At 37.1% G+C, this 23395-nt stretch overlaps 1 protein-coding gene across 3 annotated transcripts in view; it reads left to right on the top strand.

Moving 5' to 3' along the window:
- The first annotated feature begins 22522 nt into the window (after window positions 1–22522).
- Window positions 22523–23395, top strand: part of slc2a9l2 (solute carrier family 2 member 9, like 2) — a 197728-nt gene continuing 196855 nt past the window's right edge. For 2 of the 3 annotated variants that reach the window (XM_028801820.2, XM_051928220.1), the window contains exon 1: window positions 22566–22584. The gene's annotated coding sequence lies outside the window, so the exon portion shown is untranslated. Of the gene's footprint in view, window positions 22585–23395 lie in introns of all 3 variants that reach the window. The other variant, XM_028801819.2, reaches the window with a different exon arrangement.

The raw sequence follows: 23395 nt of genomic DNA on the forward strand, positions 1-23395 counted from the left end.
TCCACTTTAATCACATGGTTTATCTTGTCATTAAAGTAGAACATCATAAACTTCATCTTAAAGTCGTTTAATTTACTAGTTTCTCAAATCCCTTCGTAACTAAAGTAGCACATTAAATGCTGTTTTATATTTGATCTTCTATGTGCTCTATGTGCGTGAATCACTACGTGCTTCTGGGCTTTCTCTTCCTCCGACAGGACACATCATCCATTACATTCGTAATATTATAGCTCTCCGAATAATTAAAATACTGAGAAGTATACATAATATCATTTTCATGATGATAGGAGTTAAAGCATGTTATTAAACATGGGAACACAGTGGCACAGTGATTGTTCATGTTTCACGCAAGTTGCTTGCTGCGCCATGTGCGACCTTCGATGAAATACTTTATTAAAGAAGTACTGTCTCTTTCAAACGTACTAGCCCCCAATTCTTGTCCTTACTTTTCTTTCTCCAAATACCCAATCACCACACAATCAGCTCTGTAATAGACGTTAAGCCATCTGTAAACTTAGAACGCCGATTCTTCAAAACTTTAAGGAACATTGAAATATCTTCGTAATGTTTAATTATTCTATCCATCTATCCTTCCAGTGTCGCGCCAGCCACAGCCTGAATACAGCGCGAGGCAGGAACAATCTGTGAATGAAGCTCCAGCTGCTCGCTAGTGCTGCGGCGCCATGTAGTTAAAGTTAATGTTTTATCTGTATAATATAACAAACATATTTTAATGCATTTCATCTTAAAAATGATAATTTCATCATATGTAAATATGCGCTTTATAAAGTGGCTCAGGTTGTGCAATATTATAACTGTTGCAAGTTTAAAGTGAGGTAATTGTACTTATAAGTACAAACAGTTCTATAAGGAGCACTTGATGGACTGATTGAGTGCGTTTAGAGTTTTTGGGATGAAACTGTTTGTGAACCGCGAGGTCCATACAGGAAAGGCTCTGAAGCGTTTATCGAATGAGAGCAGTTCAAACAGTGAATGGCTGAGGCAGCATATGCTTGATGCTGTATACCAATAATTCTCTTTCTGATCAGCTGCTGTACAGCTGTGATTCACACTCAGATACAGTGATATAAATACTCCGAGTGGTGCAGTGAGAGTAATATAGAAAAAGATAATCCGCTGTGGCAACCCCTAATGAGAGCAGCTGAAAGAAGAAGAAGAAGGTGCAGTGAGAGTAACAACGCTAAAGCAGTTATAGTATTTGGAATAGTTTGGCCATTCTGTGGACCATTATATTGTTACAGGTTAAGTACAGTCAGATGCATTAAACTAATAAACAATATGCGGTTAATATCAGTGTATTTATAAAGCCGCATCAGAGATGTGGATGTAAAACAAAAAAGGGAAACCACACAGGAACAGTAGCACTGCTTTAACGCTGGCTGCCGCCAGTCTGCAAAACCGAGCGGACAACTTGCGTACTCCAGGGTATTACCTACCGTGGAAATGTGCGTGGCTTTATGCCAAGTTTAGCTTTTATACATTTGATTTGAGCGTGGAAATGTTTGTATGCAACATTTCTGTGCGTACGCACCGTTTATACATGATGCCCCAGATCTTTTGAGAGTTGTTTTGAGGATCCCATGCTGTCACTCTTCAGAAGAGAATCAAAGGGAAGCACAAGTTGCAATTAACCACCTTAAATACCTTTTCTCATGATTGGACACACCTGTCTATGAAGTTCAAGTCTTAACAAGAAAATCCAACCGATTTGGTGTTGTAAGTAATCAGTATTGAGCAGTTACATGCATTCAAATCAGCAAAATTACAAGGGTACCCAAATTTTTGCACAGCCAGTTTTTCACATTTGATTTAATTTCATACAACTAAATACTGCTTCACTAAAAATCTTTGTTCAAAAAACACCCCAGTACTCAGATGTTCCTAGGAAATGAAAGACATACCGCTGTTGTGCTGTTATCTTTTTTGTTGAAAGTAGAGTAAATTATTATGCAGGCGGAGAGGGGTTCCCAAACTTTTTCATATGACTGTATCTCCCGATTTAACTTCCAGACTTTCTTCCTTCTTTGAATACCTTATCTATACTGCTCAGGCTCCTTTATACTCTAGCGGATGTAGGTGTCTTAATTATTATCTCCAGAGCACTAATGAGGAAACCAGCTGAGCTGTGCGGATCTGCATGTGCATTCATGCCCAGTCAATCTCCTCATCAACACCCGGGGTCTGCTCGGCTATGCTACCGCACACACACTTACACTCCCCCCAAAGCATGACCACACCATTTTTATTTAAAAACTCAAACTGCCACAGACCCCTAAACACGCTTTACCACAAACTCTCATTTCTTTTTTTATTGTAATCTGCTGCAGTACAATTCTGTGAACACCTTGTTCGTAGGTAACCTATTGACATGGCAGCACATTTAATAAAAAGACAAAGTTCTTGGGCTTTGTCTGATTTTGGTAGTGATTAAGATGGATCCCAGCTTTACTAATAGAGCATTCATTTGTTAGTCTGAAAATCGCTTTTGCGGATATCTTGGCATGGAAAGCATCACATGCTGAATCTTTGAGAAGAAATTAATTTCACACGCAATTGTTCTCCAATCTTTCAATGGCTGGCTGCCTACATACTAAGTATCCAGCCTTAAATTAAAAAAAAATGCTTTAGGGGCAAGTTTTACATACTTTTATGAAATCTATAAAACAAAATAGATCAATTCCTTGATTTTCTCCATGCTGTATTGAACTATTAATGACTGTGCATGTCTCCACAAACATGAAAAATTCAGTTTATAATTGTTTTCCTTTAAAAGCAGAAATTCCATTGTGATTTTCTTGTATACCAGATTCATACGAGACAGGCATTGAGTGTCACACATATTTAATGATGTTGTAGTTAAAATAAAACATAAAACTCCGTTTGGTATGTACACTCCAATATACACACACATCTGACATACTGATATAAGTCTCTTTATGAATGAAATGTATTCTCATAGCCACTTAGTCTTATTGGGTGTCATGGACATCTGGAGCTCAGGAAACATTGGGTACAACTGTGTGCCCAGAATATCTGGGTGAAAACCCTCCTGGATGCTGGACTGTGCCACCATGCTGCTTAATTATTATTGCTGTTTTAATCATTATTGCTTCTACTACTACTACTACTACTACTAATGCTAATAATAATAATCATAATAATAATAGCACAAGCACTGAAACGGTTGTGGCTTTCACCCTCAGGTATACAAAAGGCTGTTTGTTCTGCATTCATGTTTTGCACGTAAAATGTATATTTTAATGTGGAATAACTTTTTATCATTTGCGTGTCTATTGATTTCAACAACTTTTATTTGGTCAGAGGCAAATATGTGCAAACATTTGCAAATCTCAACTGTAGGTTTAGAACTGTGACTGTTCTACAATAAAATCTTCTTTGAACAAGAGTTTTAAACCTAATTTTTATCTAGTTGACTGATCTGATGAATGTTTCTGGTTGCACACATTTGCCCATTTATTTATTTTATGCTCTATTGTTAGCATCAGGAATTGGCTGTCCTATTCACTGTTGGTTCTTGTCTTGTATCTGAACCTCCTGGACTTGGCTCTACCATGTGTGATTCTTAACTTGATAACAGATGGGTGGATGGTACAAAGAGATTTCTGGCATTAGACCCTTTATTAAATTGAATTAACAAATGCATTTAATTAAGCAAGGATTTCATATTTGAGAAAATTACCAGGCAGATTTTATAACCTTTCAGTTGGTACACTAATTCCGTCTCTTTTCATTTTCTGTACAAAGCCTATTCTAAGCAATGTTCAACACAAGGCAAGAATCAAACCATGATGGAGCGCCAGTCCATTGCAGGCCACAATCACACATAAATTCATAGTCATCTATCCATTTTAAAATCCAACTACTGTATACAAGGACTAGACGCTGAGATCCAAAATGGAAAAATAAAACTAGACACGGAGAGAGCATGAATACTTGATATAGATAATAAATTGCCCCCCAAACCTCATGGCTACCAGAAAGCAGTTTTAAACATTTTGCCTCCCTTTTATATAAGTATATGAAACATTTTTTGTTTCAAATATGGCAGTGAAAACAGCTGTGCCATAACAAGTGTCAGGCAGTAGAGTGCAGGCTTGCTTTGTGTTTTAAAATCTGCGGTGTCTTTTAAATTCAAGCAATACTGTAATTCCCACACTGTTCTGATGTGTTGGTTCTAACAGAATCATAAATTAAAATCTTTCCTTGACATGAAAGATAAAAAAAAATCAGTACATTTAAACTGCACTTTGCATAACAGAATCATCAGAGTAAACGTGCTGCAATGAAGCAACAAAGATATATGGAGGTCAGACTCAGATATTTTCTATTTTTATGCATTAATTAACCAGGTCAGATCAAGTTAGGTTTATTATTAATAAACCATAGCAACCCAAATGAAAAAGTAGGCTAATTTTTCCACTAAATTAAACTTGCCGCTTAAAGTATGTAAAGCATAGTGCCTCCCTAGGGTGAGGATTACAGTTGTGATTTCTGCGCACGTCATGACACAGCTTGCCAGCTTCTCTCTGAAGTCCCTGCAGGATTACATATTGCTAAGTAAGACATTCTTAGCATTTCTTACAGGCAAGCGCCTCAGGAGCACAATGCCCCTTTAAACAGCAAGTGCCAAACAAAAGTGGTGCTGAAATTGTCACTAGTGTATAATGTAAGTGCTCAATGAAGTACATGGCCATCAAATGTTCAGGACAAAGTCCGCAATCCTGACTTGTTTAAGGCTGAAACTGGAACAGTGCAACAGCAGTAAAATCAGAGATAAGATGAAGAAAACTGCCGGTAGCAGTTGTAATTTTATCCAACCTCCAAAGTGTATCTTGGTTACAAAATGACTTAGGATGGGTACCCAAGACAAAATGACTTAGAATATTCTAAAACCTTTATAAATTAATTTGAAAATCAAGCAGTCAGTCATACAGCATGCCCCAGTATTATACCTCATCGACAATAACAAAGAAAAGCAGCACATAGCAGGTCTCAATGTGTGCATTAGTAATTAAATTACTATGATAGATTATCTAAAACATCCATCCATTATCAAGCCTGCTTAATCCAGTTTATGACTGTGGAGGCCAAAGCCTGTCCCTGCAGGATCAGTCACAAGGCAGGAATTAACTCTCCATTGAGCCCAGGGCCACACATACAGTCACCCATATGGGCAAATTTAAAGTCACAAACTAATTCAGGCAGACAGGGAATCACATTGCAAAACTTTACACTGGGTGGAAATTGACAGGCATTTGAACCCATGACTCTAAAGTCAGTATGTTGCATGAAATTATTATTTTATTGTAGCTACATTATGATAACACTTTAATTTAGGTACTGCAGAAATGAATCTATTTCTCATTTACTCTTATGTAACAAGACCTTAACAAAGGCTTCTTTTGGTCTTCATTAGATAGGCTATTCATCTCTGTCCTGTGCGGCATATTGACCTGGTGGTAAAATTACTTGTTACTATGAAGGATTCACAGGTCTTGTACTAAATATGTAGTACTAGCTGTCCCCCCGCGGCTCCACCCACGTATTATTGAAGCAGGACAAACTTTAAAAATCGATAAAAAAAAAAAATGTAATTTGTATTGAGAAGAATTTATATTGATAGCTTTCATATCCAAGGGCCTCTTGATATACAATATTTTTGGTTTTGCTATCAGGGGTGAGAATATAGCTGTGATCTCTTTGCCAAAAATGTAAAGAGTTGGCAAGGTATTTCTGGCCAAGTGAAAGGTAGGTACTCTCCAACGTCAAACGTTGCCACTGTACCTGATCATGTTCAGCTCTGATAGGAGAGCATTCCCCCTCGTGGGAAGAAGAGCATGTGGCCGTGATATCTCTGCCAATGAGCAGGTACCCTCTAAAACACACGTAGCTGTGATCTCTCTCTCAAAAACGTCAAACGTTACTCTTTAACAATCTCTAGATGATAATGTCTGCTGAACAAACAGGTATCGCTAGCCAAGTGGAGGTAAGGTACGCTCCAACACATGGCGACAGGTAGACCGACTCGAACGGAGACTTGTACGTGAGTGAGGATGGCCCTGCTCGGCTTCCTACTCCTGAGATCCTGACTCTCCCTCCCCTTGGCCTGCAGCCTGTCTCTTGGATTCACGTGCATAAATCGAACAAATAAACCGAACTATAATACTTTGGGGCGATGAGAGAAGTTGCAAAATCAACCGGAATGTTCAAGCAAATTATAGAAAAAAACCTGTGAAAAGCAGACAGACATATATACAGACGTTGGGTTTTTTTATATACAGAGATCAAGAGAAATGTGTCTCAGTTAAGCCACCCCAGAACACTGCAAAGTGAAGTTTTGTTCGTAGCTCACATTGCAGAGATGAATAAACACTTTGCTGACAGTTCAGAAATGTTATGAAGACCCAAAAGAAGCCTTTGTTAAGATCCTATTACTTAATAGTAAATGAGCAATATACACATTTTTGCAGTACCTAAAGTACATTATTGTCTACATTATAAACACAGTAGCCACATCAAACAGAATATGAAAAGAATATGATCCTTTAAGGTGTGATTTAAATGCACTGTTCTCTGAAAAAATGAAGCATAATATATAATGCAAGTTACTGTACTAAATTAGAGAAGCTTCTTTCAATTCCACCAAAACAATGGAAATGAATCAAATGCAGAAAATCAGGACATTGAGAGTGAAATAACAACATTGTATCAAAGTCGCACTTTAAGAACGCACAGGAGCCAAAGCTGCAGTAATTAGCAGGGGAACTGACCTCAAGGTTAACTCAAGAGATAAGGAACTCAGATAAGGAAGATTATAAAAAGCTTCCACAGAATAAACAAAAAGGTCATTTTTCTGAGTATATGCTGCTTGAGAGTATGAACATTCACAAATATTTTATAATTTAATGTCAATTAACCACAGACATTGAAATTTAACATTAGATTACTATACTGTAATTTCAGCAGCTCTCTTTCTCTCTACCTCTCTGATTTGTTTAAAAGCCATATACCTCACGTAAACTTTAATATAACCAGTCAGCAATCCATTCACACCTTAAATAAATGACCTAAAATTAAGTTTTGAGATTGTATTCTGTCGAAGTTAACCAGGGTATGAATAACTGTGTAATATGCAACTATTTGTGAATTAATTAATCAGTGCCAGTTAAATTGCAGTATGCAATTGCCAAGGTGACAAATTTAAATGCAGCTCATTTGCAAAACGTTGATGTGAATTGTGGGTTAATTTATGACTAAAATATGCGAGTATGAGTGTGGGTGTTTGTGAGAGAAGGGTTCACTATCCACTGCCGGTTCCCAATGCTGTTAGAGTAGGTTCTAGGCTCCTCCACATCTGCAAGTAAAATTAGGCAGGGTTTTAAATGTTATGCTGTTATCAAGCAGCATAATAGTGCAATGGTTAATGCTGCTGCCTCACACCTCCAGACAAAGAGATATCTCCACTGAATCTCCAGACCAGGTGAGTAACTATTAAAACATTTTATACCTCACCTTTCCAACCAAGCATTTCTTTACAGGAGGAGTTGTGAGAATCTGGAACAAACTACTGTGCCATGTAGTTGAAGAAGTAACCTATAAAACCTTTAAGAAGTGCCTTGATGAGATTTTCGGATGGCTTAACTATTAGCTAAACAAGTAAACTTGATGGACTGAATGGCCTCCTCTCCTTTGTCAAATTTCTTATGTTCTTACCTGTTTTTAAGAGCCTTTGTTCACTATACAGGGTGGGGCAGAAATAACTCCCACATTTCAAAGGGGGATTGAAAAAACATGGTATGAGGTATCACCAAAAACTTTTTATTTCCCAAATATAGATATAAAAAAGTTTTTTTACTTTAAGTTTTAAAAATTATATCGTCCAGATGGCGGCCTTGACGGCTGATACACATTTGGAGCCGTTCTTGGAAGTTTTCCATCACTGTCACTAGCATGTTGGGCGAAATTCCTTCAGTTTCTTCTTGAATGGCCTCCTTTAGTTGGTCCAAGGACCGAGGACGATGTTTGAAAACCTCGGCCTTGAGGTACCCCCACAGAAAAAGGTGACAAAATGTCAAAATGAAGGTCAGTAAGCAAAATTTGCCTCACAGTTCTTTCATAAATCCGAAGAGCTGACACATGTTTCCGTGCTGAACGCGCTGGAGACAGCTCAATCGAAGCCCTCACTGCAGCGATGTTTTCAGGTGTTCTCACATTTTTGGGACGTCCGGGTGGTTTTCTCTTCAGTGCCGATCCTGTTGCCCTTACTCTTTGAAGCCACAGCAAAATCGTTTTCCGGTCTGGAACACCTTCATTAGCACATACACCGAACTGCGTGCGAAACGCCCTCTGCATCGCAGTTAGAGATTCGCCATTTTTTTAAAAAGCCACCACTACAAAGCCTCAATGCTCACCTGACCATGGCATGGTGACGACTGAAAACTTTATTATGTACCCTACCTAACAGAATGAACTGCACCCCTCTACCTGCTTTGGGGACCCCACAATGATTTTTCAAAATGTGGGAGTTATTTCTGCCCCACCCTGTATATGGGCTGCACAGCGGTGGTGCTGCTGCCTTACAGGCTCCAAAGGCTGTTTGGGTCCCGCTCCCATTTGGGGTGCATGTCAATTTTGTATGTGGTTTTCCACTATGTATTCCTTTTACCTTCATACATCCCAATTGTGAAATGGTGATTTTAAACTGGCCCTGCATAAATAAGACCTGCATAGTGCATTAAATGACCATGTACAGTAGAGTAACAGTGAACAACTTTTACTATTCCAGACATTTTCTCTTTTGAAGATAACAAGGGTGCTATAACATTCTTCTAATAATAATTCAAGCAATTACTATTCATTTTTACATTCTCTATACACATTATGTGTGGCTATTTCTCTGGGCTAGTAGGTTTTCCATCCACCGCCCAAACAACGTGCATATTAGCTTAACTGGCAATTCTGTTATTGGCCTGTGTAAGTGTATGTTTGAGTGGTCCATCTGGTGGACTGGCACGCTGTTCAGGATTTCTGTTTTGTGTCCAATGCAAGTAGTGGATTAACCATTAATGGTGTATCTGAGAGTGTTATTACGTTATGTTCTTTTTCCCTTTCACTATCACTGACAACATGAATTTACCTTTTCATTTAGAACGTAAGTGAAAAATGATTCCTAGATGCCTATCCATTAGTGGGTCTTCTCATGCACTTGCTCACACTCAATCTATCAAACTGACAGCATGTATTTAGATTGTGAGAGATCTAGAAGAAACTTAAGTCAATATTTATAGATTAAATAAACTTCATACAGAAAGTATTCTAGTTTGGCAACAGCACTCCTTTATAAACAGAACTTTATGATTACATCTGTAAATTATTTTACTCTATTTCACAAATGGATATGTGGGTTTTTTAGACAGAGCATAGCACTCCAACCAATATGCCCATTTTGTCTTTTTTCTGATGTGCTGTTGAAATTAACTCTCACTTAAATATACTGTATACTGTATGCTTTATACGAAAGATGTTAATACAAAAAATACCTTGCTTTCTCTTGAGCAGTGAACTGCATTTCTATTTAGTTATATATAAATATAAGCTTTGAAACTTACAAATGTTTACTCTTTACTGTGTTTTCAAATCTACAGTGGGAAAAATAAATATTGAATGCGTCAACATTTTTCTCAATAAATATATTTCTAATGGGGCTATTGACATGAAATTTTCACCAGATGTCGGTAACAACCCAAGAAATCCACACATACAAAGAAATCAAAACAAATAAGTCCATAAATTATGTATAATAAAGTGGAATGATACAGGGAATAAGTATTGAACATGCTTACTGAAATTTATTTAATACTTAGTAGAAAAGCCTTTGTTGGTAATGACAGCTTCAAGACGCTTCCTGTCTTGGAGAAACTAGCCACATGCATTGCTCAGGTGTGATTTTGGCCCATTCTTCCACACAAACTGTCTTCAAATCTTGAAGGTTCCGGGGGCCTCTTCTATGAACTCTGATCTTCAGTTCTTTCCATAGATTTTCAATTGGATTCAAGTCGGGTGATTGACTGGGCCATTCTAGCAGCTTTATTTTCTTTCTCTGAAACCAGTTGAGAGTTTCCTTGGCTGTGTGTTTGGGATCATTGTCTTGCTGAAATGTCCACCCTTGTTTCTTCTTCAGCATCCTGGTAGATGGCAGCAGATTCTTATCAGGAATGTCCCGGTACATTTCTCTATTCATGCTTCCTTCAATTATATGAAGTCTCCCAGTATTTTGGGGTGTTTTTGGGGTGATATGCAGTGCCATTTCTCCTCCAAACATGGTGTGTGCAATGACATCCGAAGAGTTCAATTTTGATCTCATCTGACCAGACTATATTCTCCCAGTATTACATTGGCTTGTCCAAATGTTGTGCAGCAAACGTTAAACAAGCTTCAAAATGCTTTTTCTTCAGCAGTGGAGTCTTGCACGGTGAGCATGCATAGAGGCCATGGTTGTTGAGTGCATTACTTATTGTTTACTTTGAGACAACTGTACCTGCTAATTCCAGGTCTTTCTGAACCTCTCTGTGTGGTCATTGGCTCTTGGACAACTCTTCTGATTATTCTTTTGACTCCTCTGTCAGAAATCTTGCGAGGATCACCTGGCCGTGACCTGTTTAAGGTGAAATGATGTTCTTTCAACTTCCAGATTATGGCCCCAGTGGTGCTCACTGGAACATTCAGAAGTTTAGAAATATGTCTATAACCAATGCCATCAGTATGTTTTGCAACAATAAGGTTGCAAAGGTCTTGAGAGAGCTCTTTGTTTTTACCTATCATGAGATGCCTCTTGTGTGACACCTTGATAATGAGAAACCTTTTTATATGCCATCAATTAGGACTAAACCAGCTGCTATTAATTTTCACTGATAAGGGGCAGGATTGCTTTCTAAATACTAACAGATTTCAGTTGGTTTCTTGGCTCTCCATGTCTTTTTGCACCTCCTTTTCTTCATGTGTTCAATACTTATTCCGTGTGTCATTCCACTTTATTACACATAACTTAATTTATGGACTTATTTGTTTTGATTTCTTTGTAAGTGTGGATTACTTGTGTTGTTATCAACATCTGGTGTAAATTTCATGCCAATAGCCCCATTAGAAATATGTTTACTGAGAAAAATGTTGACATGGTCAATACTTATTTTCCCCGCTGTATCATTAAAATATGTCCAGTTTTCCACCCCCAAATGTGCCATTCTAATATGCTGCATTATACCCTGGAGGCTAGATCATTTTTCCTTTGCTTTATAGACTTTAAGTTTATGTGATCTTAAAATTATGTGCCAGTGTGCCCAACAGAGTGGTTGAAATGGATGAAGGAATTCTCAGTAAGAAACAGAAGGTACCTTGACAGTCCTGACCTTAATTTAATATCAGGTTACCAGCAGGGGACATAGCAGAAAAAGAATGAAAGTTGCTAACCACTGCTAGGGCAAACCACATGTACTTTTTTTTACAAAATTCTAAACCAGGGGTGGCAAATTCCAGTCCTGCAGTGCCACAGTGGCTGCAGGTTTTCATTCTAACCAACTTCATCATTAGTTTTTGCTGCTAATTTAACTTCTTTTGCCTTAATTTTAATTAACTTGATTCAGGCCCCTTAGTTGTTTCTTTTTCTTTAATTAGCTGCCAAACAATAATGAGACACAAAACAAGGTGCCACATGACCAGCTCACCCGCGCCCATCACACAATATCTGAAAATAAAGAAAGGTGAAGGTCTCAGTAAGATTGATCTCTCAGGTCCCCAAAACATTTTGACAATATTCTTAGAAAAAACAGAAAATCAATAGTTATGGAAATGTCTGCTGTGTCAGAATGAGAGCAGCAACAAGCCATAGAATTAAATAACGAGTTTAATTAACAGCAAGAATTGGCTTCTCATTAAGAAACTGGTTGGAGTGAAATTAGTTGGAGTCTGAAGCCCCAATTTAGCTGGTCAACTGCTGACTTGTTTCACATTTGATTTCTGTTTGGCTGTCATTTAATGAAGAAAATAATTAATTCAGAGCACTGAATCCTTAAAAACAGGGCTATTAAAATGAAGTGAAAAAGAAGTTAATTATCAGTGAAAACTGGTCACTGATTAGGAAAAGGGTTAGAATGAAAACCTGCAGCCACTGCGGCACTCCAGGACTGGAGTTTGCCACCCCTGTTCTAAACAATAGTTCTATATTAGTCTTGAAATTGTTCTTAGACAAATTTTTGTCTGTCACAGACCTTTATACTATATCTACAGAAAAAATATCAAATTCCAGTCTATCAATACAGTTCTAATGCTGTGCTATACAAGCAGATTTATAATAATTCTACACTTTAATATGCTCATTTTGCTTGGCATGACTTAAAAAAAAACTCCAATTTATTTAAAACTCTAGTTACATTTTGATGCACAAACAATGCATACACTTAACAAAATTTTTATTAGAATGTAAAGGAATATCAGTTTTGCTAAAGATCAATGTTGGCATCTTTTAACATTTAATACAGATTCAACTCAAATGAATGTACATTCCAGTTAAATGACCTAAAGCATGGTAGGGAGACTGATTTGCAACTTGTCATGCTAAAATTGAATTGACCATGTGATTTTAATAATAATAATGAAAGACTGCACGTCTCACTTATACTTTGTGGATTGAAAACTGTAAACTCCTGAGACGCGAACTGCATATTTTTCCTGGTGAGTTATTTTTTTAAACATAAATATATAAAAAAATATACAGATAGATAAGAAGAACAACATTCTCAAACATGCAAAATAGAAATTTTGTGCACTAACATACTTTTTAAAATGTTTGGTTGATCACCTTTTCTGTATTGTATATGAAATTATTTGTTTTACTTTATATGTACATAAACTTCATAAACAATAAATGTATTAATGTTTTTAATAAATAATAAATGATTATAATGAAATATAACACACAGCATATATATATGGTATTACAACCATATATACTACTGTATATATATATACACACACACACACATATTATATATATATATATATACACATACATATACAGTATATATACATTTTTAAATACGTTTCACAAACTTCTGAAAAATTTGTTGTGAATTTTGGATAGCATTAAATCAATGTATTTATGTGACACTAAGGCTTCAGACTATGTTCACCACATGCTTCAAAATATCAAAAATTTAAAAAGGGAGGTACTGTACTTTTAAAATATTAAAAACCTTTGCTAAGCAGCTACTGCATGAAAAGTAAGAAAGTGCTTTCAAACAAATATAGTAATTTAGTGACAGGGGTACACGCATAATTAAAGTTAAAAATGCATTCTATGTCCTAACTGATTTGAATAAAACAATAATGACTGCAGGGTGGCCTAGTGGTTAGCATTTTACTTTCACTAAGATATCTGACTCACTTGATACAAACAGCACTGTTGTACCAAGTAAGCGTAAGGAATGACTGATTCAAACAGGCTACAACTGATATGCTGAACTGAATTTACTGCTGCTGTAGTAGTTGTAATTGAAATGATGTCAGTATATCTTTTAACACGAAAAATAAAATGTAAGTATGAAATTATTTTCAACTAGCAATATACCTAAGGAAGTCTTGTCACATATAAAGAAAATATGTCCAGCATATATATTTTATCACAAATGATATAAGACAGAAGAGATGTTATCATTACCTTTGGATAATGACATAATTTATTAATGCTCACTTGGTGCAGTACTCTTACTAAACACATCTTGTTTCACACAGTTTGTTTTTGTTAATTTGACATTTATTTTAGTTAATCTGCATGAATATTTCCTATTAGACATTTTTAGAAAATAAGCAAATGAAGGACTCTGTTTTGCTTAATAAGGCATGCATCTAGTAGGTTAATCAAATGAATTAATTAATTTATATGATTCATTAACAAGAAATTCCTTTAAACAAATAGGGTGTCTGTATTTTTAAAGTTTATTCTAAGTAGCAGAAGTTTGCTTTTCCAGATAATCTGTGCAGGTTATGGTTTCACAGCTGGAATGACCCTTTTTAGTCACTTTTTCCATTGAGTCAGCACTATTTTGTATTAAGTAAATACTCTACAAGCAATTTTACAATATAATTGTGAAAAATGAAATGTTAAATTAGATGAGAACAGAAGCAGGTAGTGGAAAAAATTATACAGTAAGCCTAATGATGTAGGGGTCACTTGTTATAAGTTAAAATCTAAAATCCGTAAGAGGCATTCAGTAACATTATGGAATACACAAAAAAAAAACATTGTGACTTTCATTAAACTCACTTGATGTCAATGAAGCCTTCAGCTAATGCCTGCTCTTTTCTCAAGACTCTAAAGACCAACATGTTTTAGATCATTTAATCTCATCCACCTATAATACTATACCTCAAAAGAATCTTGTTTTGCTGTAGTTATTTATTCAATTTGAATCCCTAAAACTGCATATCAGAAACATTGTGTATGTTCATCCATCCATTGTCTGCACATGCTTTCTTGATCAGATGTAAAAATAAAGGTAGCTGTTACAATTTGTGTAGGTACCCAAACTATCAGCACAAAACTAAATCCAACACCCTGCTTGTTCTCACACATAAAAGAGGCAGATAGTTTGAAATAAACGTGGCAACTGGCATTTACTGTAAGTGTTAGGTGCTTTTTGATAAATTATATTGAATGTCATGTAAAGAAGGAAGTTCAGAAAATCCAATTGTAACTTTAAGCCTGTTTGGTTCTCTGACTGAGTTAAAAAAAAATAGGTGAACATTGCCTAAACATTATTGGTTTTAATGCCAGTGACTATAAATCCAAACAATCTCAGCTTGTAAATGAAACCTTGGAGACTATAAACAGAACATTTTAACACTGGCCGGACATTAGGCCTTTCTCAAGAGATCACCAAAAACTTTTAAAACATGATCACTATCATTGTCATAATTAGTTACAACTTAGGAACATATGAAAGTAGCACAAAGTATGGCCTACTGATGTCTTATTTAAGTTCGAAATTGGTAGTTGGTCCTTAATCTCTTCAAGTGAAGAGAGAAAACAAGTAGGCCAAAATAAAGAAGAGCATAACCATTATTTTACTAAGTAATGTGAGTGTCCACGAGTCCATATATTGAGATCCTGATGCGAGTGCCTGTGCTTCATTTAACTCGGTGCAAAGATTTAATATAATCCATCCATCCATTTTCCAACCCGCTGAATCCGAACACAGGGTCACGGGGGTCTGCTGGAGCCAATCCCAGCCAACACAGGGCACAAGGCAGGAACCAATCCTGGGCAGGGTGCCAACCCACCGCAGGATTTAATATAATATATTAAATATTTAATATCATAGGTTTTTTAAAAATGGAAAGAAATCAGGTGTACCTGGAGAAGAACCCATGCAAAGGGAGAATGTGCAAATGCCACAGAGCGAAATATAAATGCAAATTGAAAAAGTTAACATTACAGAGATTGATTCTTTAAGCATATTCAAAGCATTTAACCAAACCCTTAGTATATGCCTTGTTAAGAGTAACAGCATTATATATAATGGAATTGGACAGCTGTTCAATTTTATGAGCTTCCTGTTCCCTATCTATTGAGGCTGAAAAGAATCAAGGTAAATCTGTTGGCAAACACCCTCTTTATAGGAAGCAAAACATTCCTTTAGTCACAACAAAAGCTGAATCTGCTTCTAGAATGCAAGGAAAAAAATCTAACTTCAAAATTATCATTGGGATAAGATTTAGCCAAAATACGAGTTTTTCATTCTTGTGAGAAAGTCACTGTTGAATGCTGTTAGCTACATTTTAACAGCCATTCCTTTGCTATTAATGTAGTTGAATGGAGTCTATTAAAATGCTATATGAAATCTATTTTTAGTAAGGTAATAATAAATTGTTGAATATTGTGTTAAGAAAATATTGGAAGATGTCAGAAGTTCTTTGGGTGCAGTAGCTCAGTGGATATTACTGTTCCTAGTCAGTTCAGGGAACTCGGGTTTGGGTTGTACGTTGATCAATGTATTTGTAAACATGGCACATTCTCCATGTCTCCATGTGGATTTTTCTCTGGTTTCCTCTCCAATCCTAAAGAGTCAGAAGTTAGTTTAAAAGGTGATAGTAAATTAATTTGTGCAGGGCTTGTGCATGTCCTGCCTGTGACTGACATCCCTGCGTTGTGTATGATTTTGATTCTGCACAATCCTTCAATGGCAAAAATGTGTCCAAAAATGAGTGACAGTTTCAACTGAGAGTATTATAAAAGTTTGTTGACATACTGTGTGCTTCCGTACAAACTGAATTTATTGCTGTCCTGTAGCAAAGCAACATCTAGGGAATGCTGTCACAGAACCGCATTAGATCAGTGTGTGTGTGTTTTTTTTTAATGTTATCTTATAATTTTGTTTTCTGCGACATTGTGTTCCCACTTCAAAAGATTATATTAAAAAGTAGTTTAAATATCTCTTGTATGTCTGTTTTGTTCATTTGTTTATGTTAATATTGCTGGTTAGACTCTTTTTATCTAAGTGTCTTTTTCTATGTACAATGTGTTTTGTGGGTGGTTCCTCCAAGAGGCAGGGTCACCAGCTGATCATTAAGGGGCTGCCCTCAGCCCTGTAAAGGGTGTGGAAACCCCACAGTTCCTTGTGGTTCAGCAAATGCACTTGTGGTATCGGTGAGTATCTGCTGTTATTTTTGTGTGCTTTGTGATGTGCTATACTTGTTGACCTCTGTGCTCTGTTTTTGACTATTCTTCAAATTTGTGTATTTCAGCTTCTTTACCTCTGAATCGCATTTGACTTTTCAGGTAACTACTTTGTCTTTGTGCTACTTGGAGCTGATTTTCTGCTCCAGAGGATTTTTTAGAATTTTTTTTATTTATCTATAAAGATTCAATGTTTGTCCTTTTTGTGACTAGCCAGAGTTTGACAGTTTCCCTCTTCTAGTGGGCATTTTGAGACATCTTTGGAGCTTATTGGGCTGAGTAACCCCAAGTTCACAACATCTTGGACCTGTAACTGTCCTTTACACAATTTGATATTTGCTCAAATCATTTTTGTATGTGTATTATTATTTTGTAAGCGTATCAGTAATAAATAATGAATTTGATATTTTTCATTTCTGGTAGGCTTAACACTCGGTTAATTGGAGAAATCATTATTTTGGCCTAAAGATTGGTTACTTTTGTTATGGATTTACTGCAATCTCCAGTTGACTTTTCAGGCTGTGCTTAAAAGCAAGGCTATACAAGAAAAATAATCACAAGAAAATTCAAACAGGTATAGAAGGTTTTATCCACAGATTGGATAACGCTCAGTGCAAAAGGCTGAACTTTCATCCCGTTTGCTGATTAATTCAAGGTCATGACCCCGGAGACCACGCCCTAGAAATATGGGACGCATCCCTGACAATGGTACCCAAAGATGGCTTCCATAAACAGGAAAGGGCTTATAAGACCTCAAATTTCATCCCTAATTATCTGGTTTTTCCCTTTTGGCTTGGATGATAATTAGCCCGACTTCTTGGTTTTGATCCCTGCATAAATTTTTAACTAATTTTTACATCTCCTGGTCTTTCCATCTGCAACTTAGTAGTAGCAAAATAGGAAGCTATTCTGCAAAAAACAAAGCTAATACAATAAACAAAGGAAACTAATAACTAATTTTCTGAAATCTTATAAATAGATCTATAAAGGTAATTGATTATGATGAAAGTGAATTTGTATTGTTTAAATACAAAATGAAAATATTTTGTAGTTTAGAAATGGATGGTTATTTTCATCCATCCATCCATTGTCTCCCGCTTATCCGAGGTCGGGTCGCGGGGGCAGCAGCTTGAGCAGAGATGCCCAGACTTCCCTCTCCCTGGCCACTTCTTCTAGCTCTTCCGGGAGAATCCCAAGGCGTTCCCAGGCCAGTCGAGAGACATAGTCCCTCCAGCGTGTCCTGGGTCTTCCCCGGGGCCTCCTCCCGGTTAGACGTGTCCGGAACACCTCACCAGGGAGGCGTCCAGGAGGCATCCTGATCAGATGCCCGAGCCACCTCATCTGACTCCTCTCGATGCGGAGGAGCAGCGGCTCTACTCTGAGCCCCTCCCAGATGACTGAGCTTCTCACCCTATCTTTAAGGGAAAGCCCAGACACCCTGCGGAGGAAACTCATTTCAGCCGCTTGTATTCGCGATCTCGTTCTTTCGGTCACTACCCATAGCTCATGACCATAGGTGAGGGTAGGAACATAGATTGACTGGTAAATTGAGAGCTTCGCCTTGCGGCTCAGCTCCTTTTTCACCACGACAGACCAATGCAGCGCCCGCATTACTGCGGATGCTGCACCGATCCGCCTGTCGATCTCATGCTCCATTCTTCCCTCACTCGTGAACAAGACCCCGAGATACTTGAACTCCTCCACTTGGGGCAGGATCTCGCTACCAACCCTGAGAGGGCACTCCACCCTTTTCCGGCTGAGAACCATGGTCTCGGATTTGGAGGTGCTGATTCTCATCCCAGCCGCTTCACACTCGGCTGCGAACCGATCCAGAGAGAGCTGAAGATCATGGCCTGATGAAGCAAACAGGACAACATCATCTGCAAAAAGCAGTGACCCAATCCTGAGCCCACCAAACCGGACCCCCTCAACGCCCTGGCTGCGCCTAGAAATTCTGTCCATAAAAGTTATGAACAGAATCGGTGACAAAGGGCAGCCCTGGCGGAGTCCAACTCTCACTGGAAACGGGTTCAACTTACTGCCGGCAATGCGGACCAAGCTCTGGCTCCGATCGTACAGGGACCGAACAGCCCTTATCAGTGGGTCCGGTACCCCATACTCTCGGAGTACCCCCCACAGGATTCCCCGAGGGACACGGTCGAATGCCTTTTCCAAGTCCACAAAACACATGTAGACTGGTTGGGCAAACTCCCATGCACCCTCCAGGACCCTGCTAAGGGTATAGAGCTGGTCCACTGTTCCGCGACCAGGACGAAAACCACACTGTTCCTCCTGAATCCGAGGCTCAACTATCTGACGGACCCTCCTCTCCAGGACCCCTGAATAGACTTTTCCAGGGAGGCTGAGGAGTGTGATCCCTCTGTAGTTGGAACACACCCTCTGATCCCCCTTCTTAAAGAGGGGGTTATTTATTGGTTATTTATTCATAATTTTCTTTCAGCCTTTTTAGTTTGGACATTTGAACAATTGTTTTTAAATAATTCAACAATTAAAAATGACAAGCTTACCCACAACCAAGATTTTACCAGGAGAACTTACATAGCATACATTCGCAACTGGGGATGTGCATTATGGGGTTTGTATCATCCAAGTTTCAGTGTGTATAAAATGCTTATGGCATGCCGTGGAAGTAATTACTTTGTGAGCGCTGAAGTATAAGAGAGGTTAAGTAGGATGGGCAGAAGATCAAGAAGTACTCCAAAATGATCAGGTGTTCATCAGCTATGCTTCTACTATATGTGGAACAAGTTTGGTTCTGTTGAATGTTGTAGAGAACAAGAAGTCCTAGAGCCATCAGGAGCAGCTGGACTTTTAAGTATGAATTGGGATCAAGAGTGCAGAAAGTGCAGGAACACAAAGAGCCATCCGTGACACGTTTGAAAAGATGGCATTAGGGTTTTCATTGCCATTCCTGAACTTGGGAGTAAGTCTTCCTCCCAATATGTAGAAATTGTCTAATTTGCTTCCCACATAATAATAATATTTAAGGAATAAAAAAACAGACACAGCCTGTGGCATCTCCTCATATGCAAGCAAGAGGTGTGGAAGGAAGCTGATTTTATCATTTGTTAAAACTTTCTATGAAGTCATCACCCTGTGGAGGACAAATCAGTTTGTTAATATCCCTAAATAAATAAGAAGTGGGAAGTTTGCCTTGGTAATTCATTATTTCTTTGGGAATATTAACATAAGAGAGTTCATAAGTTCTATCAAATCTTAATTAACAGTATTTGCAGAGGATTTTTTATGAGGGATTTCCTTTTGGTATGGCAATGGATAGTCCACAGACATTAATTTACAGGTTTCCACTGGCAAACTTTTTATCTGGCTCCTCAATATCCATTGCAACTTGAGTACTAGAACATGCACTTAAAAGAGTTTGGTTTTGCCTGAGTTTTTATGCATGGGTTGTGGAAGTGGAGGTTGACATTACACTGAATCCTACATTAGATACTGTATTACTGTAGAAAAAAGTACTTTGTTGCAGTAAATTTTAAACCATTTGATAAAACATTCCTTGCCAATTAAAAACATGATAAAAGTCTAAACAACCTTGTCTAGTGCTCAGACAGCATTCAATTTAAAATCCACAAAATATAGGATAAACATCAATGGCTCATAGATAAATATTAAGCGTGAATTATAAATATAAAACACTGATGTTTTACTTGTTTTCTTCCTTTTACTTTTCTTTCAATTTCATTAATTTTTTCTTGTTTCTGACGATATTTTTTACTATATAATTACTATATCTAAAATTCCAGAGTACTGCCTTTTAAATCAAAGCATATCACAGAAGCACTGTGTGTAATAAACTTTTAATCAAAAAATGTTTGTTCTAGCATATCTGAGTTTGAAGTGGCCATCAATATCAAAATTGCCTTCAATGTTCTTATGAGTGTAGTTGATTAATAATAATAATAATTCTTTGCATTTATATAGCGCTTTTCTCACTACTCAAAGCGCTCAGCAATTGCAGGTTAAGGGCCTTGCTTAAGGGCCCAACAGAGCAGTCTCTTTTGGCATTTACGGGATTCAAAACGGCAACCTTCTGATTGCCAGTGCAGATCCCTAGCCTCAGAGCCACCACACTGTAAAGTAAGTAAGTGGTAATTGAATAATTGACTGACTGGCACAACTGAATGATTTTTAACACCTTTTGGTGATGGAGGGCTGTAGAAGATGAAGCCAATCAAGTCAAGAAGAAGCCCAGATATTTGTTAAGATTCTGCTGCTGCTCTACCTGGTATTTATAACCAACCTTGATTTTTCCTCTGGTTTGAGTTAGGTGCATAGCAAAGTGGCAGAATTTTGTTTTCCTTTTAAAGCTGAGAAATTTTAATTTACTCAGGTCATCTAATTGTCCAGCAATGACTTCATTTACAAGAATATGTATATGCTATACTGTACATGTTATAGCCTTTTGTACAGGGGAAAGACATGGAAGAAACCTTGGGAAAGGCAATACAATACACAGAACAGAACCCAAGTAATCCTTAATACAATACAATACAGTAGTACAATAGTAATATTACAAGTACAGAGGAAAATGGAAGAGTAGGTGATATCACCTAATAGGATTCAGATTTGTTCAGAGTCCTGGAGACCTCAGCCAACAAGCTACCTATCCCCTACTGGCCATTCCACAGCTGAGTCAGTGCTGGGCCAGCCAATCTGATGAAAGACCCTTCTACCCGACGATTCCTGTGCTCCTCCATCAGAGATTACTTTTCCTGAAGCAGGCAAACCACTTGGCAGTAGGCCATTGGCACCAAGTGCCATATTTGAGTACCGAGAAAAGAAACAGAATAGGTGAGGGTTAGTAACAAATTATAACTATCATATTACTTATGTTTTAGTGCTAATGACTAACAATAGAGATGCAGCATGCACAGTTAATCAGCAGCTCTAGTCTGGGTATGCTAAACTGAAGTAGCGAGTCTTCAGCTGGAATTTGAAAGCTGAGGCTAAAGGGACATCTCTTATAGTAGCAAGCAGACCATTCCACAGTTTAGGGGCCCTGTAACTAAAACCTTGAACTCCAACTGTTATTTTATTAATTCTTGGAATCATAAGCAGATTGGCATCTTAATGTGCGTTCTGGTTTGTAAGTAATGTTAAGTTCAACTAAGTAAATCAGACCTTGGCCATTTAACGCTTTATATGTTAAAAGACGGATTTTGAAATCTGTCCTAAACTTAACTGAGAGGCAGTATAAGGATTTAAGACATGGAGTTATGTGTTCATATTTTCTTGTTCTTGTAGTAATTCTTGCATCAGCATCTTGGATTAACTGGAAGCTGTGTAAAGAACAATCATTCTGTATAACCACTGTATATGCGGTATAACTATAATCCTTCTGTTTTGAGAGGAACCTAATGTGGTATGAGGTATCTAGTAAATGTTTTTACTGGCTACCTCTCTTGGTGGGGGAATAAGGGACACCCATGCATAGCCCACTAAATGTACAGTAGATGCAGCAAATAATGGAGGGATTATATGTCTTTCCTATTTCAGAATTACATATGTGGAAATATGACAGAAGAAGTGGATATTATTAGAAAGTCAGAACTATAACATTAACCAGGACAAAGTGAAAGAGAAAATGAATAAAAATATAATTTTGTACTATTTTAAGATAAAGATCAGTTATACAGACATAATTCGGACACACAAAGGATTTACTATACCAGAACTTGCCCTTTGTTAATCATTTATTAGAAAAGAGATAGAGAGTACTCCTGTCAACATGACTGAAATCTGGTAATTATAACTGGGAAAAACGGCTTAAGGTAAGCATGTCTCCTTTTACAAATGTGTTATTTATATGTAACAACCATTATCCAAGTTTTTCTTTGCTTTTACTCCCAATTAAAACAAGTAATATTAAAAAGATTAAATGGAAATACTTTGATTATAATCTGATGTTGCATAACTAGACTCAAACATAACATTTATGTGGCCATTAAGACGTCTTTAAATGTGTGATCAAATTACATATTCAAAATTAAACTGTATATTTTACCTTTTACAACTAGTAGTGTCACCTGGTGCTTTATTAGGCAAACAGATGTAAAAAAAAAAATCCAGAATTAAAATTAAATTGGATTACATTTACACACTTACTTATGTCAGAGCTAGAAAAAAATTTAAATGGCAGAAAATGAAAATATAACGTCTAATATTTTAACAGGATTTACAAAAAATGATAAATTCTTCTAATGGCCAATATGGTAATATTTAGGGTTAACACATTGCTTACATATTGCTAAAGTTTCCATTAATTAATAGTATACTGAGTAGAAAATATTTAACTGAACTGATGCATGAAATTACATTTAGAGGTGTCAAAAGGTCATCTTGTATACATAAAACCCTGATCAATATATAAGTGAAAATCAAATTTGTTATTATGTTACTTTATTATCATAGCCCACATTAACATAATACTGAAGCACTTTAATGTTATAATTATTGTTAACACTATTAAAACCCACTAAATCCAACTCAGTGGGACTCAAGGCATAACTACCCTTGGACAGGTTAACCATATTATTATTAATAATATTATTATTATTATTCACACACAAACCTATAGGTAAG

The sequence above is a fragment of the Erpetoichthys calabaricus genome, chromosome 5 (genome assembly GCF_900747795.2).
Source record: "Erpetoichthys calabaricus chromosome 5, fErpCal1.3, whole genome shotgun sequence".
NCBI classification, from domain to species: Eukaryota; Metazoa; Chordata; class Cladistia; order Polypteriformes; family Polypteridae; genus Erpetoichthys; species Erpetoichthys calabaricus.